The sequence below is a fragment of the Canis lupus genome, chromosome 7, assembly GCF_048164855.1.
Source record: "Canis lupus baileyi chromosome 7, mCanLup2.hap1, whole genome shotgun sequence".
Classification (NCBI taxonomy): Eukaryota; Metazoa; Chordata; class Mammalia; order Carnivora; family Canidae; genus Canis; species Canis lupus.
In genome coordinates this window covers 29,762,887-29,789,504 of record NC_132844.1, presented here as the reverse complement: position 1 = coordinate 29,789,504, position 26,618 = coordinate 29,762,887, and the positions used below count along the sequence as shown (strand labels likewise).

The 26,618-nt window shown below is 37.7% G+C and overlaps 1 long non-coding RNA gene across 1 annotated transcript; it reads right to left on the bottom strand.

The window, feature by feature from the left end:
• Window positions 1-1,077: 1,077 nt before the first annotated feature.
• Window positions 1,078-26,267, bottom strand: LOC140636266 (uncharacterized). The gene is made up of 4 exons (XR_012033560.1): window positions 26,024-26,267; window positions 3,207-3,638; window positions 2,484-2,553; window positions 1,078-1,591 (listed from the first exon to the last, which is right to left on the bottom strand). It is a non-coding gene; the product is annotated as an uncharacterized lncRNA (long non-coding RNA).
• Between the last annotated feature and the right edge of the window lie 351 nt (window positions 26,268-26,618).

Here is a 26,618-nt window from a genome sequence, read left to right as displayed (position 1 = left end):
GTTGTCTCATAAGGTGAGACATGTCCATAAAATCCATGAATTATGTCCATAAAAATCCATTAAATTTTAATGGAAATCAATATATTTTAGAAATATTATTTGGACTCCACAGATATGTTTTTTTTTTTTTGAAGTCGTGTAAGGGCACAGAGCATGTCATTAACAAGAGTGGAGAAGAGATAAGCAGACACATTCTGAGGAGGGTCTTCTCAAGTCGGGTTGTTATTCTATCCTACTATTGGGTTTCATTATTCTACCTTGAAGGGCAGCACAAAATAGTGTTGCATTGGTGATTAGAAAGTTCAAGAACTAAGAGAAATCATAATAACACAGAAGGAATGCTTTTCTTACTGCATGATCTGAAAAAAGAAAGAGATGTTACTACAGATTATGTATTACTTTAACTGAATCTCTGTATGTGACTTGATTACTTTTTTTGCCATATTTAAGGTTGTAAGATAGTATATTCATCATGACCTTGCATCACATCATGTCTGGATATGTAATTATAAAATAATTAAACCGCCTTCATGAAATTATATGAAAATTAAATGATTACATTTTAGAAGTGGGTTGCTAGATCCTGTTCAGTTTCTAACCTATAATAAACTTGGCACCACTAGAGAGGGTTGGAAATGAGACATAAAGTGAATATTGCTTGGCATTCTTCCACTAAAATTCCTGCTGTGGAAGATTGGCCCTTTCAAATAACACCAGATACTACACTGGTATTTAATTTAAAAATCTTTAATCAACAAAGATCTCAACAACCATTTAAATTTCACTGTATATCAATTCTAAGTACCAATTATAAAATCATTGCTAATGCCATCAATAAAACAGGATCCTTTGAATTGAGGGCTTTGGGACTACTGAAACCATAGAGATCAAGAGGTCACTATCTTGTTTCTGAAAGGAAAATTCTATGGTTAGTGTAGCTGAAATTAATAAGAGAGGTTTTGAGTTTTTGAATGGAGTTAAAACTGCTTTAGACAGACATACTGCATTTAGTTACTCTTGTTATAATTAACATGGTAAAAGTATAGCATGCTTTAATCTGCCATCCTGAAAAATGATGTTTATTTTCACAGTTATGAGTATCTTAACGAAGAAAAAAATAAGGACAAAGACACCCTTTCATAAGTGTCAGGGAACTGTAAGAGGAAGATCAATTTTATTTAAGGAGAAATTTCCAGATGATGGGTCGTATTGGGAAATTACAGATTTAGCCCCTTGACTCAGCAGATATAACAATATCTCAGCCAACATCATATGATGTCTGAGCATCATCTGTTTAACTACCTCCTACCATTTTAGATTTGCTCAGCATGTTTTATATTTCAATTCAAATTCACAATTTATCCGCACACTTATGACAGAATGAAAGAATACAAAAACAGGAAGAGGTTCTAAGATACTCAAAGTCTCTGAGGTAAACATGCCAAGAATCCACCTTGGTTGCCAGTTGGGGAGCAGGGGATGATTGCCACAGGCAGACTTGAGGAGAGGTGGAAATGTGTTGGAAACAGCAGCTGGTAAGTGTGGGGCAGGAGAGAGATTTGGTGCTGGAAGTATCTCACAGTCAAAGGAACTACAAGTTAGAGATAGGACAAAAATGATTCTGGGAAACAAATAGACAGTAGTTTCCTATTGGGCTATTTATTGTTTTTCTAATTTGCTTCTTCATATTCATAATATTTAAAATTTTGGAGCCATAAGGGATCCCTGGGTGGCTCAGTGGTTCAGCGCCTGCCTTTGGCCCAGGGCATGATCCTGGAGTCCTGGGATCGAGTCCCGCATCGGGCTCCCTGCATGGAGCCTGCTTCTCCCTCTGCCTGTGTCTCTGTCTCTGTCTCTCTCTCTCTCTCTCCATGTCTATCATGAATAAATAAATAAAATCTTTAAAATAAAATTTTAGAGTCATAGATATGAGAGAAGAGGGGAGCAGAATTCTATTTTAAGTAGGGTGATCACTGCAGTTTTCTTAGATTGTTACCATTTCCTGTTCTTAGCAGAGTCAGTGTTTTGTTTTAGCAAGACAGAGGTGGAACAGCAAGGAGTTTAAAGTTAAAATACTAGGACGGTTAAGTACTCAGATTTTTTTCATCTTTTTTAGCTCTCCAAAACCAGCTTAAAGCTTAAAACTCTCAGTGACACCAAAAGGAGCCCCCAGGATTGCATTATCCTCAGAGGAGGTGAAACAAAACTAGAATTAAACCTGGACCAGATCCTAATAGTAGCAAATGTTTTCTAGGTTCCTTTAAACAATTCAGAGAAGAAACAGAGATTTTTGGATGTCTCCACTAGATGGCAGTATAGAAACACCTTTATTTTCACTTTACCCATCTTCCCAAAGTAGCCAGGAAGGAGGCAAAACACTAGGTAAAGTAATCCATTTAGTGTTTTAAAAATTGCTACAGCTTATTAATTTAACTAAATCTTTAAATCATAAGCCTAAATGACTTGTAACAGATTTGCCATACCTTAATTCCCTATCAGCAAATATAGTTCAATTGATGAGAGATTGGCTCAAAGGCAGCTTTAGATTTGTTGCTTCCTGTTTCAGAGGAAACTGAATAATAAGAAGGCAAGAAAACTGATAATATGTGAGAAGGCAGACAGGAGAAAGAAATACATTTACAAGAAAATGTATAATCTTGAATTTTCTTTGGTTTCCATTAAAACTGCCAGTGCCTCAGAAGATTGTCAGTTTAATGTTCTATCAGTAGTACCATAATTTATTCTTTTGTTACACCATGAGGATTGGAGATGAAGAGTCCCAGGCTAGCAGGAGGTACAGGATGAGATTACATATGCAAATAATTTTGTAGCTCTTGTACCAGGAGAGAGTTTGTCTTGTAATATTTCTTTTAAGTTGCACAGAGAAATCTTTGGTCGGTTGCCAGAAAGCAAAATTGTGAAGTTAAATAAAGAGAGAGAGAAAGGAAGAGAATAATATTTGAAAGGGGTATGCAAAGCTCTGATGAAAAGTCAGAAGATGTGTGACAACTGCAGTGTCTGTGATTTTTTTTTTTTTTTTTTTTTTTTTTAAGAGCTGAGAATGGAGGGAGAAGGAGGTGGGTAAGGAATATAAAGCAGTTTGGAGAAGGAAGGTTAAGTGTATTCAGGCCTGGGGAATTGAGGACATCTGGTCATATGCAGAAAAATCGATGTGACTGGCAGTGGGTAGGAGTAACCCAGGTCACTTGCCTTCCTAAGGCAGGTCGGCTGCTTCTTGATTCCCCTTCCCAGGAGCAGTCATTGATGTTTCACAGAGCCGAGGTGCCAGATGCTGCTTCTTCCCTGCAAGAGACAAGCAGACACGGAGGCAGAATTTCAGACATCAAAGAGCCTGCGCAGACTGTGTCTGCAGCAGACAGATCTACCTGGCCAGTAAGGTCAGGGAGGAATGGGGATGGACGTGGGACACTTGCGTGCCAGTTGGAGTAGGGACGGAGAGGGGTTGTTTGGAACAAGCTTTCTTCCTCCAGTGCACAGCCGCTCAGTGAACTTTTTTTCCCCCTTCCTTTGTATTTTAGCTTACAAACATTGACTCCTCTCTGAAAAGGTCACCCTCCTATTCAGACAGAATTTGTGACTGTGTCAGCAGCTGGGAATGCCTTGGAACCAAAGAGAACCTATTAGGAGAGAAAAAAGGCCAGAGTCATGGCTAAGCCAAAAAATGGGGAAAAGATTAACCTCTAAATTTTTTTTAATGGCAACAAGAACACACAACATTTCTCTTTGATTCATAACCTTAATAAATTCTACTTATGGTTTACAATAATTCTAAGGTGTTCTAAAGACAATTTTGTATTAGAAAAGGATTTCATATTAGTTTGAATTACTTTAGGAAAAAAATGCCCTATTCTACTACTAACAGTTATGGAAAAATCTATAGGGGAACATTTTTTACTTTCTCTAATGAAGAAAGAATCTAATGAGGATTGCTGAATTTTAGAGATCAGAGAGTTGTTATACCCATAATAAAATGTTGGGCTATTACATCAGAAAAGCCTTGGTTCATTTATTTTGACACAAGTATTTGCAATAATTTAGTTTCCTTGGTAAATGGTCTGTAGACTCTTCAAAGTGTTGTTTGCTAAAATATTATTAATGTGAATTCACTCTACACAGCTCATAATTTTGCTGAGAAATGAGACATGAACACTAACTATATTTTGTGGTAGCAAACGTTGGAGGAGGGGAGCCAAGGGAGAAGCAACAGTGAATGGTGTGGTTGAGTTTATGGGAGTTCACAGCACTACCAACTGGAAAAAAAGAAATGCAGAAACTTGGATTTTGCTACCAATTATCATTCAGAATCAGCTTGAAAAAGAAAGTGGTTAATAAACAACACATTGGTGATAGTTACTAATGCATCCACAACCTGCTCAACTCAACCCCTGTTAGCACTGCAAAGAAAGCTTCAGGCCACAAACACCCTAGTATATTGACTCTACACAAAAAGCATAACCATAGTCCAACCAACTCCAAATGAGCACATTTTCATAGTTCCTGGGAAACTTTTTGCAGGAGTGAGAGATTTTGAGGGAGACAAAGTTAAGCGTGTAGGAGAGTATGGACAGTTATGGACAGAGTTTCTCCATCCCACACTTCAGTTGTACTGGGGCCCATGGTGCCAGGTGACTTTTTTGCTTTGTTTCTGTGGAGTTGTTCTTGCTTCTCCACCAGAGAGCCTTCTTTCCCATCCTCTCTCTATTCTCCTTTGTTCTCCCACACTCATTCTAGGCAGTCGTCCCTTGTCCCTCGGTCTCCAAAGCTACTCCTTATCTGAAACCCAGATAAGCTTTCAGGTTGTCTCTACCTTATGCTATCACGATTTTTATACACAGCTTTATCTTTTATTGAACTATAAGCTTATTGTAGGTAATGACTTTGTCAGAATGATCTTTTCAGACGACAGGTGCTCAGAAGTATTTAAATCACCTAATCTTCATACAGTTCTGGGAACTGTGAGCACCGGAATTTTCCTAAACACTCAATGTAATGTTGTTCCCATGTGCTAAATTAATTCACTTAACAAAGGTTTTGTTTGTTTGTTTGTTTTTTTAATTTTTATTTATTTATGATAGTCACAGAGAGAGAGAGAGAGAGGCAGAGACATAGGCAGAGGGAGAAGCAGGCTCCATGCACCGGGAGCCTGATGTGGGATTCGATCCCGGGTCTCCAGGATCGCGCCCTGGGCCAAAGGCAGGCGCCAAACCGCTGCGCCACCCAGGGATCCCTCACTTAACAAAGGTTTTGAATGTTCTCATCCATCCAGTATTTCATTAAATTTATGCTGGACATCATTCTAATATGACCATACTCCCACGCCCTACCCCAGGCTGCATGAGGGGAGTCCATTCTGGCCTGGAAGCAGGGGACCAACTATCCCAGTTTGAACAGGACTGAGGGGTTTCTTTTTCATTGCTAAATCAGGGATAGAAGGTGAACTGGAAAAGTTGGTCACCCTAACACTGCTCCCCAAGTCCCCTTAAGAATTTCTGTTAGAGGTCTCATTTTGTTTTCTTGTCTCTTTTACTAGACTGAGTTTTTTTTCTCTCTCTATCCCTAGTATCTGTCACATTGAATAAATAAAAGAAAGGAGAAACACGCATGAATAAGGGAACAACAACAACTTTATTTCCCCATGAGGAGGAGAAACATCCTGTGTTTCATCCTCCATCTAAAGAAAGCAGGTTTTCACCTGCAGTCCAGAGATTCATGGATACCTTTGGCACCCTCTTCATAAGGAAGAGGCCCAAGGAGCACACCATAAGCTGCCTGTACTCTCCCCTTTGCACAACTCAAATGTTTTCTCTTAAAAAGTCTTCCTCCACCCTCCTCCCACTCTGGGAAGATTCAGTTGTTCCTCATTTTGGGCTTTTGGAACACTTGTTTGTTTTTTCTGCTACCCAAAACGTCTTGAGCTATCTGTGTCTTACTCATTTTCAGATCACTAGAAGTTAGCATTTTATCTGGTCCATAGTAGGTACTCTGGAAAAGACCAGAAGAAAATGTTGAAAGTACGGTGAAATTTATTTACAATTATATCATATCAGAAATAGAAATGAGAGGGGGCAGCCCTGGTGGCTCAGAGGTTTAGTGCGGCCTTTAGCTCAGGGTGATCCCCAGTGATCCTGGGGTCCCGGGGTTGGGTCCCGCATTGGGCTCCCTGCGTGGGGCCTGCTTCTCCCTCTGCCTGTGTCTCTGCCTCTCTCTCTCTCTCTGTCTCTCATGAGTAAATAGATAAAATCTTAAAAAAAAAAAAAAAGAAATAGAAATGAGAGGGGCTAAGGAGATACAATAGCAAAATATAATGACTAAGTACTCTGTATTCATTATTTTATTTCATCCTCACAATAAACCTCAAGAATTTAAATTATCCTCATTTTATGGAGGAAAAAATTAAAAATCAAAGAGATAAGTAATTGCCCAGTCACATAGTTCATGAATGGTACAGTCTAATCTGGCTTCACATTCAGTTCAATTTACTTGCTTTTATGTAGGGATAGAGGGTTGTTTTTGCTTTTGTTTTAAGATTTTATTTATTGGGATCCCTGGGTGGCTCAGCGGTTTGGCGCCTGCCTTTGGCCCAGGGCGCGATCCCGGAGTCCTGGGATCGAGTCCCACGTCGGGCTCCTGGCATGGAGCGTGCTTCTCCCTCTGCCTGTGTCTCTGCCTCTCTCTCTCTCTCTATGACTATCATGAATAAAAAAAAAAAAAAAAGATTTTATTTATTTATTTCAGAGAGAGAGAGAGAGAGAGAGGACATGAGTGGTGGGCAGGGCAGAGGAAGAATTACATGTGTGGCTCAATTCCAGGACCCTGAGATCAGGACTTGAGTGAAGGCAGATGCTTAACCCACTGAAGCATTCAGGCATCCCAAGAGATAGAGGTTTTTGACATGGTTGGTAATAGTTACATATGTGAAAAAAGCAGGAATTTGGGGAACTGGCTACCAGTATATATTAGGGATGGAGAAATAGTGAGAAAAGTTTATATAATTATTAAAACAGTTTGTGGAACCAACCATCTTACAAGTTCCTTTGGAATGTGATATGTACACTTCCCCAGAGACTCTAGATTTGGTGATTTGTAGGGAGGACAAGTCAGAGTACAGGCCTGGGCTCAATTATGTTTTTATATTTATTAGTGAGATGTGAGTAAATATAATTATGTGACTGTGAGGGACTCAGAAGAAACAAATCCAGTACCAGATCACATTTCAGGTGTGAACTCAAATCCTGGAGATATTTCACTTACAATAGGAACCCTTAAAAGAAAGGATAGTTTGTAAAGGGTCCTAGGATGGAAAAGCCTTATAAATTTTAATAGAGGGTACGTGTGTATATCTCTGAGTGAGGGGGGTATTCAAGGTTATAGTTGTATTATTATGTATGTGAAGAAGGAAAATTCCTTTATATCCTATGACTGGGTTGGGAAGTAGGTGAAAGAACAACAGACACTTCAAAAATTTAAGTTTGAATTTTTAAAGATTATGGTAAAATACAACCATTTTTAGGTGTACAGTGGCAGAACAAGAGACCCTTTAACTTGCCAATTAAAAGAACTTCCAGATGAAATAGTCGTGTTCAGGTAAATATTTTGTCTATTCAGGGGCACCTGGGTGGCTCACTGGTTGAGTGTCTGCCTACAGCTCAGGGCCTGATCCTGGAGTCCCTGCATCGAGTCCCACGTCGGGCTCCCCACAGAGAGTCTGTTTCTCCCACTGCCTATGTCTCTGACTCTGTGCCTCTCATGAATGAATAAATAAAATCTTAAAATATATATATACATATTGTTGATTCAAAGATCAGCTCTCTACTAGGAATGTTCCTTGAGTAGAAAAACTCAAGATAACGTCTGTAGGGGAAAGTACTCTTAGCAATGTGGCCCTTTGGCATTTACTAATTATTTTCTAATGGTCTTTGCCACCTGGTGGATGGTCTGAAGTGGTCTCTGATTAGTATGTAGTGAAATGTAACTGGAAAGTCCATTGTGACATTCTAGCTATTCCCATCTGCATCTTGTCTCAAAGAGGCACTCCAGGAGTTGAATATCCAACCTCTAACTATCTTTCTTTGGAAGAGGAGAGACTTTTTTCTTTTCTTCCTCCCTGGAAGAGACCTCTACATCATAGTCTTCTTTTTCCCCATAGCACTAAGCCCAGTGGCACAACCTTAATTGTGGATGAACTGTCCTCTCCACCCCTTGAAAGAAACACTTGATTTGGGTCTGCCAAGTACATACAGCTCTTAATGTGGGAGCCCTGTCATAATCTGGAAACAGGAATAACTGAGGACCAAGTTGCAGCACAATATTATTCTTTTTACATATAGAAATACACCTTTAAAATTGATAAACTTGGATCAATGACTATATGACATCTTTTCTAGATCCTATCTAAATCCAATCTTAACAGAAAAAAATGGTTGAAAACTTTTTTTCCCCAGAAAACAAAAGGGAAGAAAACAACTCACTTATTTAAATATTTAATGTGTCCCTTAGATGTGCTTCCCGTGCATCTGGCTGACTATATAAACAAGAATTAGATTGAGAAAAGGGGGGAGGGCACCAAAAGTAAGTTATGATTCCTCACATGCATGCATGTGATACATACACATACAAGATGTGATACAAGATGTGATTTGAAATAACATGCGACTTTCCCACTTCTGAGTTTATTTTACTCACAGAAACAATAGAAGCCTATAAATGAGTCTACAGGTTTTGAGTCAAACTGTAGAATACATGCTCTTTATTTCTATCAGAGAAACTTTTGAAAGATGAATGAAGTATCTTGCTAGTCTTTCGAATAATTCTGCAAGTTTTTCTCTTTTCAAAAACAATATTCAGGGATCCCTGGGTGGCGCAGCGGTTTGGCGCCTGCCTTTGGCCCAGGGCGCGATCCTGGAGACCCGGGATCGAATCCCACGTCGGGCTCCCGGTGCATGGAGCCTGCTTCTCCCTCTGCCTGTGTCTCAGCCTCTCTCCTCTCTCTGTGTGACTATCATAAATAAATAAAAATTAAAAAAAAAATTATAAAAAAAAACAAAAACAATATTCAATTATAGTCTTTGCTTTTTAAAAATTTTTTTTTTTTTTTTTTATGATAGTCACACAGAGAGAGAGAGAGAGAGGCAGAGACACAGGCAGAGGGAGAAGCAGGCTCCATGCACCGGGAGCCCGACGTGGGATTCGATCCCGGGTCTCCAGGATCGAGCCCTGGGCCAAAGGCAGGCGCCAAACCGCTGCGCCACCCAGGGATCCCTGCTTTTAAAAATATCCACGGAAGTTTTTCCTGACAATGAAATCATTATGTTCCAAGGTTTTAAAAAATTATTAACCTTCCATATTTGATAATTACATGCTGATAAACACTGTATTAAGTATATTAAGAATAAAAGCTTTCTTAATATTTAATATCCACTTTAAACATTTTTGTCTTTTCCAGGATAAAATAATGTGAACTAAAGATAGCTATCAATTTAATTAAAACTGCAATATGGCTGAGTTTTTTTTTAATATTGAGATCAGTTGGACACTGATCTATCAGGCATAGTTAGTTAATTTGCATTAATATTGGAACAAGAAAAATTTTTATAAACAACGTTTATACTTCTGGTTTTCCAGAGGTCTTTTATTATAGAAAGGGAAAGAGATCAAAAGGTAATGAAAAGAACATAAGTTCTAACAGAAAGAATTAATCTGAAAGAACCAAAAGTACAGAGATACGGCTAACCCCAGCTGCACCAGACTACATTGTATGGCACCAATGTTAACACTTACTTTTGCTTAGATTTATACAATTTTCCTTAGATTTACTATGATTTTACTTATTCTGAATTGTTCTGCTGCTAGTATAGTTAATACACTCATATTTGTTTGTTTGTTTTTTAGAGTTGATACATGATGTTACATTAGTGTTAGGTATACAACATAGTTGTTGAATATACTCCTTTTAATTTCACATAAGCTTGTTCTCTCCTTATGCAAGCAGTGGTACCAATCAGATGAGGATTTAAACAGTGCAGCTCTCTAAAAAACCAGGGACATTTTTGTGGTAGCTGCCTGTGAATTTCAAATTAAGCTGTCCTATAAGACTTTAGTTTTCCTCTATCCCCTCACATTCTCCATCTGACCTTAGTCATTTCACAATGGACTACAGAAAAGGGGGGGAAAGTCTCTGATCTTTTTCAAACCTATTTCAGGTTCACAGATCAATATATACTGAATACCAACTTTGAGAAACTACAGAGACCTTTACCTTCTTTTGTATTTTCCTAATATTGATCTTTCTTTATTTCCTATATTCAGGGAAAGTGTGAGATGCATAGAAGGGTTACAAGTAAGTGGTTTTATGAGGTTAAGATAAAAAATAAACCCCTGGTGTTGGAACACCAATAGAGAATGCACAGTAGGTATGAATAGTGTTGGCATCTAGAATTGAGAGAATTGCTATGGTCTGAAGATCTTTAGGGAGCTATAATTGTACTGGATGTGCCTATTAAAATTATGAAGAAGGCAAATTTTTTGTTTGTTTGTTTGTTTTTATTCATGAGACAGAGAGAGAGAGAGAGAGAGAGAGAGAGAGAGAGAGGCAGAGACACAGGCAGAGGGAGAAGCAGGCTCCATGCCGGGAGCCTAACGCCGGACTCCATCCGGGTCTCCAGGATCAAGCCCTGGGCTGAAGGTGGCGCTAAACCACTGAGCCACCAGGGCTGCCCAAGGAAGGCAAATTTAAGCAAAAATAATAGCTAAGATTTTTTGAGTACTTTCTATGTATCAGGACTTTTCTAACAAGTTTTACTTATTTAATCTCTATAATCCCATTGTGCAGGAGGTACTATCATTATTTCTGTTTTACAAATAAAGAAAGTGAGGCACAGAAAGATAAATTATGTAATGTCATATAGTTAATAAATGCTGGGGTACTTACACTCATGCAGACTGATACAAGAGGCTGTGCGTTTTATCTATATACAAAGAGTTGCCTAACTGTGGTAGATTTGAATTCATTTAGAAACAAACTGGAGTATAGAAATGAATCCTCGCATATACAGTCAAATGATTTTTGACAAAGATATCAAGAGCACTCAATGGGAAATAGTCTCTTCAACAAATGGTGATAAGAAAACTGGATATCCATATGCAAAAGAATGAAACTGAACCTTTATTTTATACCATATACAAAAATTACTCAAAATGGATTAAAGGTCTAAATGTAAGACCCAAGATCATAAAACTCTTATAAGAAAGTATAAGAGAAAAGTTTCATGACAATGAATTTGGCCATACTTTCCTGGATATACAAAAAGAACAGGAAACAAAAGCAAAAATAGGCAAATGGAACTTTAAATCTGCTGAGCATTCAAGGACACAAATAGAGTAAAAAGGCAATCCACAGAATGTGAGAAAATCTTTGCAAATCAGATATCAGAAAAGAGATTAATATCTAGAATACACAGAGAACTCCTATAACTAGAAAGAATAACAACAACAGACAAAAAATAATCTCAATTTTAAAAAAGACAAAAGAGTTGAATAGGTCTTTCTATAAGGACAATATAAAAATGGCCAACAAACATATGAAAAGATGTTCAACATCACTAATAATTAGAGAAATGTAAATCAAAACCACAATGAGGTATCACTTCAGACCTATTCAGATGCCAACTATTGAAAAAAAAAACAGAAAATAATCAGTGTTGGTGAGGATACAAAGGGATTGGAACATTGTGCACTGGTGGTGATATTTTAAAATGGTGTAGCTGCCAGCATATACCAAAAACATTTCCTGAGGTTCCAGGTCCTGGACAGTGCATGACCACTTCCTAATATAGTATTTCTCTCAGGAACAGTAAATATAACAAGCTATCATAGCATGTAAAAGACAGAAACCTAGATATAATGATAAGACAGAGAAATTCTCCCCTGAAGAAAGATCAAGAAGAAATCACAGCCAGAGATTTGCTCAAAAGAGATAAAAGCAATATATCTGAACAAGAATTTAGAACAATAGTCATGAGAATACTAACTGGACTTGAATGAAGCAGAAAAAACACCAGAGAAACCCTTGCTGCAGAGATAAAAAGACCTAAAAACTAGTCAGGCTGAAACAAAAAAATGTTATAACAGAAATGTAAAACTGACTGGATGTAATCACCATGAGTATGGAAGAAGTAGAGGAACAAAAATCCATAATCTTTCTAAAAGAAGATATAATTATGGAAAATAATGAAGCTGGGAAGAAAACTGAAAGAATGCTATTAGATCACAAATATAGTCTTAGGGAACCCAGTGATTCCACAAAGTGCAATAATATCTGTATCATAGGAGTCCAAGAAGAAAAGTGGGGAAATAGGGGTAGAAGGTTTAATTGAACAAGTTATAGCTGAGAACTTCCCTAATCTTCAGAAGGAAATAGGCATTCAAGTCTAAGAGTCATAGAGAACTCTGAAAATCAACAAAAAACAGGTTGACACCAAGACATATTATAATGAAACATGCAAAATACAAAGAGAAAATTCTGGAAAGCAGCTAGGGACAAAAGATCCTACAAGATTCTTTAACCTACAAGGGTAGACACATAAGGTTAGCAGCAGACCTGTCCACAGAAACTTGACAAGCCAGAAAAAAAGTGGCATGATATACTCAACATGCTAAATGGGGAAAATATACAGCCAAGAATACTAAATCCAGCAAGGCTGTTATTCAGAATAGAAGGAGAGATAGAGTTTCCAAGACAAGCAAAAACTAAAGGAGTTCATGAACACTAAATCTGCTCTGGAAGAAAAATTAAAGGGGACCCTTGGCGCGGGAAAGAGAGACTAAAAGCAACAAAGACTAGAAAGGAACAAAGATAATCTACAAGCCGGTGTAGCCATACTTGTATTAGACAAACTAGATTTTAAACCAAAGACTGTAATAAGAGATGAAGAAGGGCATTATATCATCATAAAGAGGTTTATCCAACAAGTTGACCTAACAATTGTAAATACTTATGCCCCAACTTGGGATCAGTCAAATATAAATCAATTAATAACAAACTTAAAGCTCATTAATAATAATGCACTAATAGTAGAGGGCTTTAATACTCACAGCACCAGACAGATCATCTAAGAGGAAGATCAACAAATAAATAATGGCTTTGGATGACACACTGGATCTGATGAACTTAACAGATATATTCAGAGCATTTCCTCCTAAAGCAGCACTCTTTTCGAATGTACATGGAACATTCTCAGAATGGATCACACACGGGGTCACAAAGCAGACCTCAACCAGTACAAAAAGACTGATATCATACCATGCATATTTTCAGACCACAGCACTATGAAACTTGAAGTGAACCACAAGAAGACATTTGGAAAGTCCACAAATAAATGGAGATTAAAGAACATCAGACTGAAAAATGAATGGGTTAATCAGGAAATTAAAGAAGAAATAAAAAAATATATATAAATTAATGAAAATGAAAACACGACAGTCCAAAACCTTTGGGATGTAGCAAAGGCAGTCATAAGAGGGAAGTATATAGCAATACAGGCCTTCCTCAAGAAGCAAGAAAAGTCTCAAATATACAACCTAACCTTCACACAAAGGAGCTAGAAAAGGAACAGCAAAAGAGCCTAAAATGAGCAGAAGGGGAAGAGGATTAGAGCAGAAATAAGTGATATAGAAATGAAAAAAAAAAAAAAAAAAAGAACAGATCAATGAAACTAGGAGCTAGTTCTTTGAAAGAATCAATAAAATTCATTCTTCTGCATGTGGATGTCCAATTTTCTTAGCACCATTTATTGAAGAGACTTTTTTCCAGTGGATCGTCTTTCCTGCTTTGTCAAATATTAGTTGACCATAAAGTTGAGGGACCATTCTCTTACACCATACACAAAGGTAAACTCAAAATGGATAAAAGATCTAAATGTGAGACAAGATTCCATCAAAATCCCAGAAGAGAACACAGGCAACACCCTTTTTGAACTTGGCCACAGCAACTTCTTGCAAGATACATCCATGAAGGCAAGAGAAACAAAAGCAAAAATGAATTATTGGGACTTCATCAAGATAAGAAGCTTCTGCACAGCAAAAGAAACAGTCAACAAAACTACAAGACAACCTACAAAATGGGAGAAGATATTTGCAAATGACCTATCAGATAAAGGGCTAGTATCCAAGATCTATAAAGAACTTATTAAACTCAACAGCAAAGAAACAAACAATCCAATCATGAAATGGGCAAAAGACATGAACAGAAATTTCACAGAGGAAGACACAGACATGGCCAACATGCACATGAGAAAATACTCTGCATCACTGGCCATCAGGGAAATACAAATCAAAACCACAATGAGATACCACCTCACACCAGTGAGAATGGGGAAAATTAACAAGACAGGAAACAACAAGTGTTGGAGAGGATGTGGAGAAAGGGGAACCCTCCTGCACTGTTGGTGGGAATGTGAACTGGTGCAGCTACTCTGGAAAACTTTGTGGAGGTTCCTCAAAGAGTTAAAAATAGATCTGCCCTATGACCCAGCAATTGCACTGCTGGAGATTTACCCCAAAGATACAGATGCAGTGAAACGCTGGGACACCTGCACCCCGATGCTTATAGCAGCAATGTCCACAATAGCCAAACTGTGGAAGGAGCCTCATTGTCCATCGAAAGATGAATGGATAAAGAAGATGTGGTCTATGTATACAATGGAATATTACTCAGCCATTAGAAACGACAAATACCCACCATTTGCTTCGACGTGGATGGAACTGGAGGGTATTATGCTGAGTGAAATAAGTCAATCGGAGAAGGACAAACATTATATGGTCTCATTCATTTGGGGAATATAAAAAATAGTGAAAGGGAATAAAGGGGAAAGGAGAAAAACTGAGTGGGAAATATCAGAAAGGGAGACAGAACATGAGAGACTCCTAACTCTGGGAAACGAACAAGGGGTGGTGTAAAGGGAGGTGGGCGGGGGGTTGAGGTGACTGGGTGACGGGCACTGAGGGGGGCACTTGATGGCATGAACACTGGGTGTTATGCTATATGTTGGCAAATTGAACTCCAATAAAAAGAAATAAAAAAAAGAATCAATAAAATTGATAAACTCCTACCCAGACTTATCAAAAAGAGAGAACCCAAATGAATAAAATCATGAATAAAAGTGGAGAGATCACAACCGACAACAGCAGAAATACACACAATTATAAAAGAATATTATGAGCAATTATATGCCAAAAATTGGGCAATCTGGAAGAAGTGGATAAATTCCTAGAAACATATAAACTATCAAAACTGAAACAGGAAGAAATAGATAATTTGAACAGACCTATAACCAGCAAAGAAGTTGAATCAATAATCAAAGATCTCCCAAAAAATGAGAGTCTAGGGTCTAGGGTCTCATTCCCTGAGAATGGCTTCTCAGGGGAGTTCCACCAGACTTATCTTTTTTATTTTTTGAGATTTTATTTATTCATTTATTTGAGAGAGAGAGATCACATGCGGACAGGAGAGGGAGAGAGAGAGGGAAGGAGAGAGAGAGAGAAGCAGACTCCCATCTGAGAAGGGAGTCCCAGGGTCCTGGGATTGAGCCTCACGTGAGCTGAAGGCAAACACTTAACTGACTGAATCACCCAGGTGCCTCCCCTAACAGACTTTCAAAGAATTAATGCCTATTCTTCTGAAGCTGTTCCATGAAATAAAAATAGAAGGAAAACTTCTAAACTCATTCTATGAGGCCAGCATTAGCTTGATTCCAAAACCAAACAAAGACCCCACTAAAAAAAGAGAATTACAGGCAAATATCCCTGATGAACATGGTCATAAAAGTTCTCAAAAAGATGCTAGCTAATCAAATCCAACAGTACATTAAAAGGATTATGCACCATGATCAAGTGGGATTTATTCCTGGGGTGCAGGGGTGGTGGTTCGATATCAAATCAATCAATGTGATATACCACATTAATAAAAGAAATGATATGAACCATATGATCCTCTCAATAGATGCAGAAAAAGCATTTGAAAAAATACAGCATCTTTTCTCGATAAAAACCCTCAAGAAAGTAGGGACAGAAGGCCATACACATCATAAAGCTCATATACAAAAGACCCACAGCTAATATCATCCTCAGTGGGTAAAAATTGAGAGCTTTTCCACTGAGGTCAGGAACATGACAGGGATGTACACTCTCACTACTGTTGTTCAACAGTGTACTAGAAGTCCTAGCCACAGCAGCCAGACAACAAAAAAAGGTATCCAAATCAACAAAGAAGTCAAACTTTCACTCTTCACAGATGACATGATGCTCTATGTAGAAACCCCAAAGACTTCACCAAAAATTGGTAGAACTGATATATGAATTCAGCAGTCACAAGATATAAAATCAACATCGAGAAATCTGTTGCATTTCTATACATCAGTAATGAAGCAGCAGAAAGAGAAATTAAGGAATCAATCCCATTTACAATTGCTCCAAAACCCATAAGATACCTAGGAATAAACCTAACCAAAGAGGTAAAAACTATAGAATTCTTATGAAAGCAACTGAAGAAGATACAAAGAAATGGAAAAACATTCCGTGCTCATGTATTGGAAGAACAAATACTGTTAAAATGTCTACACTTCCCCAAAGCAATGTACACATTCAATGCCATCCCTATCAAAATACCACTAGTATTTTTCACGGAGCTAGAACAAATAATTCTAAAATTTGTATGAACCCAGAAAAGACCCTGAATAGCCAAAGTAATGTTGAAAAAGGAAGCTAAAGCTGGAGGCATCACAATTCTGGACTTCAAGCTTGTATTATAAAGCTGTAATCATCAAAACAGTATGGTACTGGCACAAAAATAGACACATAGATCATTGGAACAGAATAGAGAACCCAGAAATGGACCCATAACTAATCTTTGACAAAACGGGAAAGAATATGCAATGGAAAAAGGAGAGTCTCTTCAACAAATGATGTTGAGAACACTGGACAGCCACATGCAAAATAATGAAACCAGACCATCTTCTTACACCATACACAAAAATAAATTCTGAATGGATGAAGGACCTAAATGTGAGACAGGAAACTATCAAAATCCTAAAGGAAAACACAGGCAGCAACCTCTTTGACCCCTTGGCCCTAGCAACTCCTTACTAGACATGTCTCTGGAGGCAAGGGAAATAAAAGCAAAAATGAACTATTGGGACTTCATCAAGATAAAAAGCTCAGCACAATGAAGGAAACAATCAGTAAAACTCAAAAGCAGTCTACGGAATGGGAGAAGATATTTGCAAATGATGTATCACATAAAGGACTAGTACCCAAAATCTATAAAGAACTTATCAGGGGATCCCTGGGTGACTCCGCGGTTTGGTGCCTGCCTTCGGCCTGGGGCGTGGTCCCGGGGTCCCGGGATGGAGTCCCACATCGGGCTCCCTGCGTGGAACCTGCTTCTCCCTCTGCCTGTGTCTCTGCCTCTCTCTCTCTCTGTGTCTGTCATGAATGAATAAATAAATAATCTTAAAAAAAAAAGAACTTATCAAACTCACCTCCAAAATAAATAATCCAGTTAAGAAATGGTCAGAAGACATGAACAGATATTTCTCCAAAGAAGACATACAAATGGCTAATAGACACATGAAAAAATGCTCAACATCACTCATCATCAGGGAAATACAAATCAAAACCACAATGAGATACCACCTCACACTTAACAGCTAAAATTAACAACTTAGGAAACAACTTATTGGTAAGGATGTGGAGAAAGGGGAACCTCTTATACTGTTGATGGGAATGAAATTAGTGCAACCATCCTGGAGAACAGATGGAATTTCTTCTAAAAGTTAAAAATATAACATCCCTATGACCCAGCAATTGCACTACTAGGTGTTTGTGCAAAGGATATAAAAACACAGATTTGAAGGGGTATATGCACCCCAATGTTCATCACATCACATCAGCAACAGCCAAATTATGGAAAGAGTCCAAATGTCCATCAACAGATGAATGGATACAGAAGGTGTGGTTTATATGTAAATGGAATATTATTCAGCCATCATAAATAATGAAATCTTGCCATTTGCAATTATGTGGCTGGAACTAGATTGTATTATGCCAATCAAAATAAGTCAGTCAGAAAAAGACAAATACCATATGATTTCATTCATATGTGGAATTTAAGAAACAAAACAGATGAATATTGGGGAAAGGAAAAAATAAGATAAAATCAGAGAGGGAGGCAAATTATAAGTGACCATTAACTATAGAGAATTAAGAGTTTCTGTAGGGGAGGTGGGTGATGGGCACTAAGGAGGGCATATGTTGTGATGAGCACTGGGTGTTTTATGTAAGTAATGAACCACTAAATTCTACTTCTGCAATCAATACTATACTACACATTAAGTTGGATTTAAATAAAATCTTGGGAGAAAAAATTTAAAAATTAAAAATTAATGGAGTAGCTGCTATGGCAAAAAACAGTATGGTAAACATAGAACTATCATATGACCCAGTAATCCCATGGAACTACTGTATAATCCAGCAATATATCCAAAAAAACTCCAAAAGGATTGAAAGCAGGATCACAAAGAGATATTTGCACACCCATGTCCATTTGGAGAACTATTCACAATAGTCAAGAAGTAAAAGCAAACTAAAGATCCATCAATGATCAATGTGGTATATGCATACAAAGAAATATTATTTAGCCTTAAAAAGGAAAGAAATCTTGTCACATGCTGCAGAATAGATGAATTTTGAGGACATTGTGCTAAGTGAAATAAGCCAGTCACAAAATGACAAATGTGGAATGATTCCACTTATATGAAGTATCTAGAGTAGTCAAATTCATAGAAACAGAAAGTAGTATAGTGATTACCAGGGACTTGGAAAGGAGAAATAAGGAATGTTGTTGGTTTAGAATTTCAGTTTTGCAATATGAAAAAATTCTGAAAATCTGTTGCAGAACACTGTGACTACAGTTAACACTACTGAACTGTACAGTTAGAAATGGTTAAGATGGTAAACTTTATTTTATGTTTTTACCACAATTAAACATTAAAAATAAGCAAATAAACTGGAGACAGTAACTAGCTGAAAGATGCATATGAACACTTCTATTATTTTTAAGGTATATTTCTGCTCTGCTGTGTTTTTTTTTGAAAAAAATAGTTTTATACACATTTAGATTGTTCCCTATACCTTAAAAGTTTCCATTAACCTGAAAAGAAAGAAAACAAGTGCTTATTATTAACCCACAAAATGTTATTTAAATGTGAGGAAGAATTAATGGCTGCAATTAGCATCAAATTTAAAATATATATATATGGTTGTAAAATGTCCCTCATTATCAAGACTTTGGGGTCTGAAAATTGCAGTAACTGATACCTCTGTAAGAACTATGATTAATTGGGAACTTTTACGCTTCAAATACAGAAGGAATAAAGGAAGAAAAATTATACTCAGCCATCTTTTTTCATAATCTTAGTGCAATCCTGGTGAGCAAATATCAGTAGAAAAGTCCTGTCAACTTATATTCATAATGTTTTCCACACATATTCATAATGTTTTCCACATTGGATGCAACAGTTCCTATCTCTCTGTAGAACCTTTCTCTAAAGTCACCAGTATCCATGATCTCCAGAACATTTTATGAGCTACCGATCCTATGTGTTGTCATATTCAGTGTCTCAAATCTTCTGAGCCCATCATCTAACAATTTTCCAAATAATAAGTAGTCTGGATTTATAAAATAAACCAATTCTTTTAGCATACTGTCTCATCGAAATAATATCTGATTCTTTTTTTAAATTTATTTTTATTTTTATTTTTTATAAATTTATTTATTTATTTATGATAGTCACACAGAGAGAGAGAGAGAGAGGCAGAGACATAGGCAGAGGGAGAAGCAGGCTCCATGCACTGGGAGCCCGACGTGGGATTCGATCCCGGGTCTCCAGGATCGCGCCCTGGGCCAAAGGCAGGCGCCAAACCGCTGCGCCACCCAGGGATCCCAATATCTGATTCTTTAATTCATATATATTACAAGGACACACACACACGCATATCTGTAAGGATATTCTCAAACAATAAAACTAACTCTGATGAAGTAAATATCCTATTGAAGAAAATGTTTTGTATAGGAAGGGGACAGGAAGGAAGAGTGTTTGTCCTCCAAATCATTGAGAGCCTTCTCAATGATTCTCAGTCAACAAAAGAAATAGTAGGTTAATGAAGCGAAGCAGCATTGAAAAGAGAAAGAAAAAGAAGAAACCAATATTTGAGGATTAAAGGAAGACAGTAAAGACAGGAATCTTTCCAGGAGAGCTGAGAATAGAGTTTGGTTGTTGGTCAATTCATTTATGCCTCATTAATATTCAATATTGGTTAGATTGTATTACTTCATCACTGATATCATTATTATTGGAGCTAGTTTTTTCTCTTCCATTTGTGCATGCTCTAGTATATCTCCTCAAATGAGACTATTTTGAAAGAATGTATTATAAGGGAGCATTGGAAGAATGAGAAAGGTAGTAACGCCATTGGAAGACCCAGTGGGGAGAGGACATTACTCTGCCCAAGATAAGAAAGTCATCATAGAGAGAAACAAGATGGTGATCATTAGCAAAGAGTTTAAGTTCCTTTTCCTTTAGCAATAGCAAAGAGAGTTCTCATACCTCTCCAGGTTCTAGAGCCAATTGTTTATCTTGTTTAGTGGCTTCCCAGAAGGTGTTGAGTGAATAGGTAATAGCCAGAAAAATGGAGTGAGGGCTACTAGAGTGGAGAGATGATGACTCCCCAGGCCAACAGCCAAGAGGAAATTCTCAATTGCTTCAAGATTCATTGCATGAAGAGTTCCAGAAAGTCCTGGGAAGTTGAATATAAAAGTAATTGCATACCAACGTCTTGCCACAGCTTCTCTGGAAGACAATGTGTCAGAGATTGTCATTTAGGTGAATGGGCTCTATAAGCAGAGGTTGCTCAGGAATCCATGGGATCTCTGTAGAGAATAATTCTCTTGTAGTTGATATATATGCTATGCAGAATTTCCCATTAATTAAATTTTTTAATATAATTCTGTGGCAAGAGTTCTTGTATTGAATTTCAAGTATTTCTAGGCTTGGGGGAAGGAAAGAACAGGGAGAAAATTACAACACTGGCTAGTATTGTCTGAAATTAATTATGTACAGGGAATTTATAAAAGATTGATTACAAGGATGATTATCTTCACCCATGATTTTCCTATTCTTTACTAATCATGTGTCTAGCTATTGAATCAATGTGATAGTTCAGCAAAAACTCTGATAGTCTTTAAAGTCTTGTTTTTGTGTTAAATGAAGATCAACCATCCGTCTCTCTTCTAGTATTTTTTAGCGTAATGCAAAGTTGTATCAGCCGATGACTAACAGATTTTTTCTGGTAAACTTTTTTTTTTTTTAATCTCTTTGGTGGGATAGTAAGGTTATGTATTATTAGCACAATAAATACATACACACATATGGATATACATGCACACATATGGAAACCATTTTTGCAAGTACAAATGAGTTGGGTTTCAAAAGTTTCACATTTAGATCAGCTGATCAGAATTTGGAATGATTAGATAATCAAAAATATTGCTAGAATTTAGTGCTTTTAAAGCTATGTTAAAATTAGACAATGGTACTCCACAAGGAGTTTTTACAGAAAACTACAAGAGACTAATGGTCTTTTCCCAGTTTTCAGGGTAATACAATTATTGGATATTTTCTTGGTTTTAAGAGTCCCCCCCCCAAAAAAAAAGTTTTCTCCCAACAATAAAAGAACATCTGAGAGTTTATTATGGTCTAGGTGTTTAGCATACATCATCTTATTTTTTAAAAGATTTTTAATTTATTTATTCATGAGAAACACACACAGAGAGAGGCAGAGACATAGTCAGAGGGAGAAGCAGGCTCCTCACAAGGAGCCTGATGCAGGACTGGATCCCCAGACCTGGGATCACACCCTGAGCCAAAGGCAGATGCTCAACCACTGAGCCACCCAGGTGTCCCTACATCATCTTATTTAATCTTCATAAGGATCCTATTTTATATAGAAAAAAACCACAAATGACTAATTTTCCCACATACTGCTCAAATACTAGGTGGTAGAGCTAATGTGGTAGATTTAAACATGTCCTCAAATTCTTCTACATTTCTCTCAGACTCTCTGTCCCCTTCCCTTGAATCTAGGCCAGCATTAGTGACTCACTTATGATCAACAGAATCCAATAGTGACACTTTGTGATCCCTGAGACTAGGTCAGAAAAGTTCATGCAGCTTCTACCTGGCTCTGTTGTGCTGCTTGTTCTGGTAGAAGCCAACTGGCAGGTAAGAAATCTGACCATCCTGAGACTTCCATGCTGGAGAAGCCACAGACAGACACTCTGGTCATCAGCTCAGCATCAACTGTGGGTCATTAAGTAAACCATTTAAATTTCTAGCAGAGGCAAGCTCTCAGATGCCTACAGCCCTATATTTAACTGCAAATGCATGAGTGATTCCAAGTGAGAACTACTAGGTTGTTATGTTAGAGTTGAAGTAATTCATTATTAATTAATGACACCAGAACAGCCAATAATAGAACCTAGGTTTTTTGGCCCCCATTCTCATCTTAATCTTATGGCTTTCCTTAATATTGAAACCTTTGATATTGTTTCTACTTTTCCATAATAAAAACAAGTATGAAACTCAATTTAGTATAAAATTATCCATTTAGCTATTTAATTAACTTTAGGATATCTGTAGTACTTTGAGTTCTGCAAAAGAAAAATTCCCTGAATTCTCTCCTGTCTCTTAACCAGAGAATCACTTTACTTTACAAACAATGGTCAAGTTCTCACTCAACCAACATTTGTTGAGTACCTACTATATGTCAGGCAGTGTAAAAACTGCTATAGAAATAAGAATGAATAAACATTAATCTTGTCAATAATGGGGGGCTGAGAGAAAATGGTGAAGGATGTGCATATAAACAAATAGGACAAAAATAAGAAAAGTTCTGTGATAGAAGAATGCACAAAAGAGATGCTGGTTGAGCAGTGTCTAGAGGTTAGTGCCTCATGTGGTTGGAGGAAGCAGGGGAATGGGATGGAGACAAGAAAGGACTCCCTGGCCTAGTTCACCTGTAGCACTAACCACAAGCTCTTAGTCCAAGATCCCTTGAGCACTGACCAGTCAGAAAGGAGAGGCTGGAGAGAAGAATTCAAAGGGTGAAAGCTAAGATCGTCTTCCAAAAACACAGCTCTGAGGGGATGCTGAACTTGACAGAATCCAGATGTAGGCACTCAGATGCTACTCTGTCAGGAGAGTTTCTAAAATAAAGGTTGCCTGTATTCATTCAGTCTATCAGGCAATGACTTTGGATGAAGACATTTTTCTCTCATTTTTTTCCCTCTATAAAATAATTATAATAGTTCTTACTCCTTTAAAAAAAAATATTTTATTTACTTATTCATGAGAGACACACAGAGAGAGGCAGGGTCATAGGCAGAGGGAGAAGCAGGCTCCCCATGGGGAGCCCGATGAGGGACTCCATTCCCGGACCCAGGATCATGCCCTGAGCCAAAGACAGACACTCAACTGCTGAGTCACCCAGGCATCCCATAGCTCTTACTCCTAAACTGATTTTTGTTTTCAGAGTAATGAGGTGAGTTAATGTCTCAGGGATGGGAGTTATCATTATTTTAGTAGTATAGGTTTACATGTTAAGAATAAGGAAAACGGGCAGCCCTGGTGGCGCAGTGGTTTGGCGCCGCCTGCAGCCCAGGGTGTGACCCTGGAGACCCGGGATTGAGTCCCGAGTTGGGCTTCCTGCATGGAGCCTGCTTCTCCCTCTTCCTGTGTCTCTGCCTCTCTCTCTGAATGAATAAATAAGTAAATATTAAAAAAAAAAAGAAGGAAAACATTTCTTTTGTCCAAGAAGTGTACTCTCTTCAAGGGAGCTATTTTGGACATATTGTATCTCTTGTTCAATGAGATAGCAAGCAAAAAAAAAAAAAAAAAAATTAGATAGCAAGCAATGTTTTCTCATATGCTTTGGGTTGCTCACATCTTTCATTTAGGCACCCACAGCAGAGACTGCCCTATGTATTTAGTAATTTTTGTAACCATATTTATTTTCTTACCTTTCTTTATCTGCCCAGACTCCTGTTTGGGTAACTTTTAGAATCAGAGCTGTGGAACACATGGCCTCACCTGTCCCACTAAGAGTGAACCTGCGACTCAGGCTGGCTAACAAGAGTATTGTATTCCTCCTCAAACACAGTGATTGGTCTAAGGATGGGCAAGTGATAAAAGGAAGACAGAACGTTTTTAAGGATTGCTATGAATAAGCAAAGAGAGAAGGCTGTTTATTCATTTGAGGTTATGAACTACAAGGACTGTGTAAATCTGGTGCCATCAATACTCATTTTCTCCATTATGTAGACACAGCCAGCCTACAAATTAAAACCAACACACAAAAAAAGCAATATTAGTAAATTAATACATGCAGAAAATGATTCCTGGAAACTTCAATTTAAGTACCTAGTTCTATTCTGGAAGTTATTACCCCTTGGGCTTTTGGGTTAAAGAAACCAATTTTTTTTCTGGCTTAAATTGGCTTGAATTGAGTTTCTGTTACTTCCAACCAAGAGTACTGGCTAATTAAATTTATTCTTGTACAATTTGGGGGTTCTTGGATCAATTCCAACATCTGCATTATATGGGAGAAGTGAACTTCACAAAACACCAAGAAATTCTTGGACATCAGCAGTTTCTGAGAATTTCTGAGAATTTAATGGTATTTACCAAAAGATAGCATTAGATTCCATGGGTTAAGGATTCAGTCCTACAAGACTCCCCCCTAATCCTCCACCTACTTCAGATGATGGTCACAAGTCCAGATTATAATTTGTACTTCTGACTGACTGGCTATATAATCAGAGATTCCCAAGACATCCTCCTCAGATTTGACTAATTTGCTAGAGCAATTCACAGAACTCAGAGAAATGTTTTATTTACTAGGTTATCAGTTTACTATAAAAGGATACAACTCAGAAACAGGAGAGACATATAGGTTGAGGTAAGGGGAAAGGGCTTGGAGCTTCCACCCTCTCTCTGAGCAGTCACTCTCCCAGCACCTCTAAACGTTCACCCCGAACCCTGACCTTTTGAGTTTATGGAGGTCATATTACCTAGGCATGACTGATTACATTGTTGACCATTGGGATTGATCCAACATCCAACCCCACTCTTGTCCCCAGAAGTCAGAAGGTGGGACTGAAAGTTAGTTCTCCTGGTAACCCGCCCCCATCCTTAGGTGTTTCCAAAATTTATCTCATTAAAATAACAAAAGACATCTTGATCACTTTCAATACTTAAAAGAAATTATAGGGGTTTTAGAAGCTGTGAGCCAGGAACTGTGGATGAAGACTAAATATATGTGAGTAAAAAATTTGGTTATCTGAATGATCGAATATATATTTCTTATAAATAATAATATTGTAGATGCATAGTTCTGGAAACAACTTTTGAAATACCATCTTAGTATCCTCCTTCCAAACTCCCTGACATATTCATTCAGTATGGTGTCATGTTAGGGGCAAAGCTTTGAACATATTACTGGGTTTTAATATCAGCTCTACCTTGCAAAAGTTTATGTGTCTTTAAGCAAACCAATGATTTCCTTAAACCCATTTTCTCTTTAAAATACGGATATTTTAACATGCACCTCTCAGATTTATTTTGAGGTGATTAAGGTAAAGAACTTAGCTTACCACCTCTTCTACAGGCTATCCTGGACACCAAAAATGTGAAGGAGAGGCCTGGGCAACATGTATGTCAAAGGATATTTCTCTCTTTTATTCCTCAAGTCATGTCAGAGCTTCCAGAAGACAGTATTTTCATAGTAGAAGTTTCATGACACTCTCTTAGACATTCATAGTACACCCCAGGTACATGTAGGTCAGAGCCATATCTACATGCTATCATTGATCCTAGGAGTTGAGGTAGTCACTAACCCATCTAAGGAGTCTGGTTGAACCTAAGTGTCTTCCAGAAAGTCTTCCACCACTCCCTTGGCAATTGCAGACACAACCAGAAGAAGGAAAGCCAGGCAGGCAACCAAACTGTCTGGAAGCACCTAGGGTTTATATTGCAGCATCCATTCTCTGCCAAGAAACAAAGACATCCCTCATATTAGTATTCAGCCCTGAGGAAAGAATAAATCTTTTGTCTAATCTTTATCCATTTTGGTAATTTGTTCTTGCCTCACTGATTTCAAAGAGTAATGTAAACTCTTTTCATGGTTGGTTGAGAGCTTGCGTTTAGAAACAATAAAAAAGAATTTAGAGTTCAAAGATGTACATCCTCAATTGTGTTAGCTTCTCCAGCTGCCTAGCTTGAGCTCTAGATTGGTTGTTACAGGTTAGCTTTATGCCTCAAAAATTGCTTTTCTATTTCTTTTTTAAAAATTTTATTTAAATTCAATTTGCCAACATATAGTATAACACCCAGTGCTCATCTCATCAAGTGTCCTCCTTAATGCCCATCACCAGTTACCCTATCCCCATTCCCCTTCTTCAACCCTTTGTTTCCCAGAATTAGAAGTCTCTC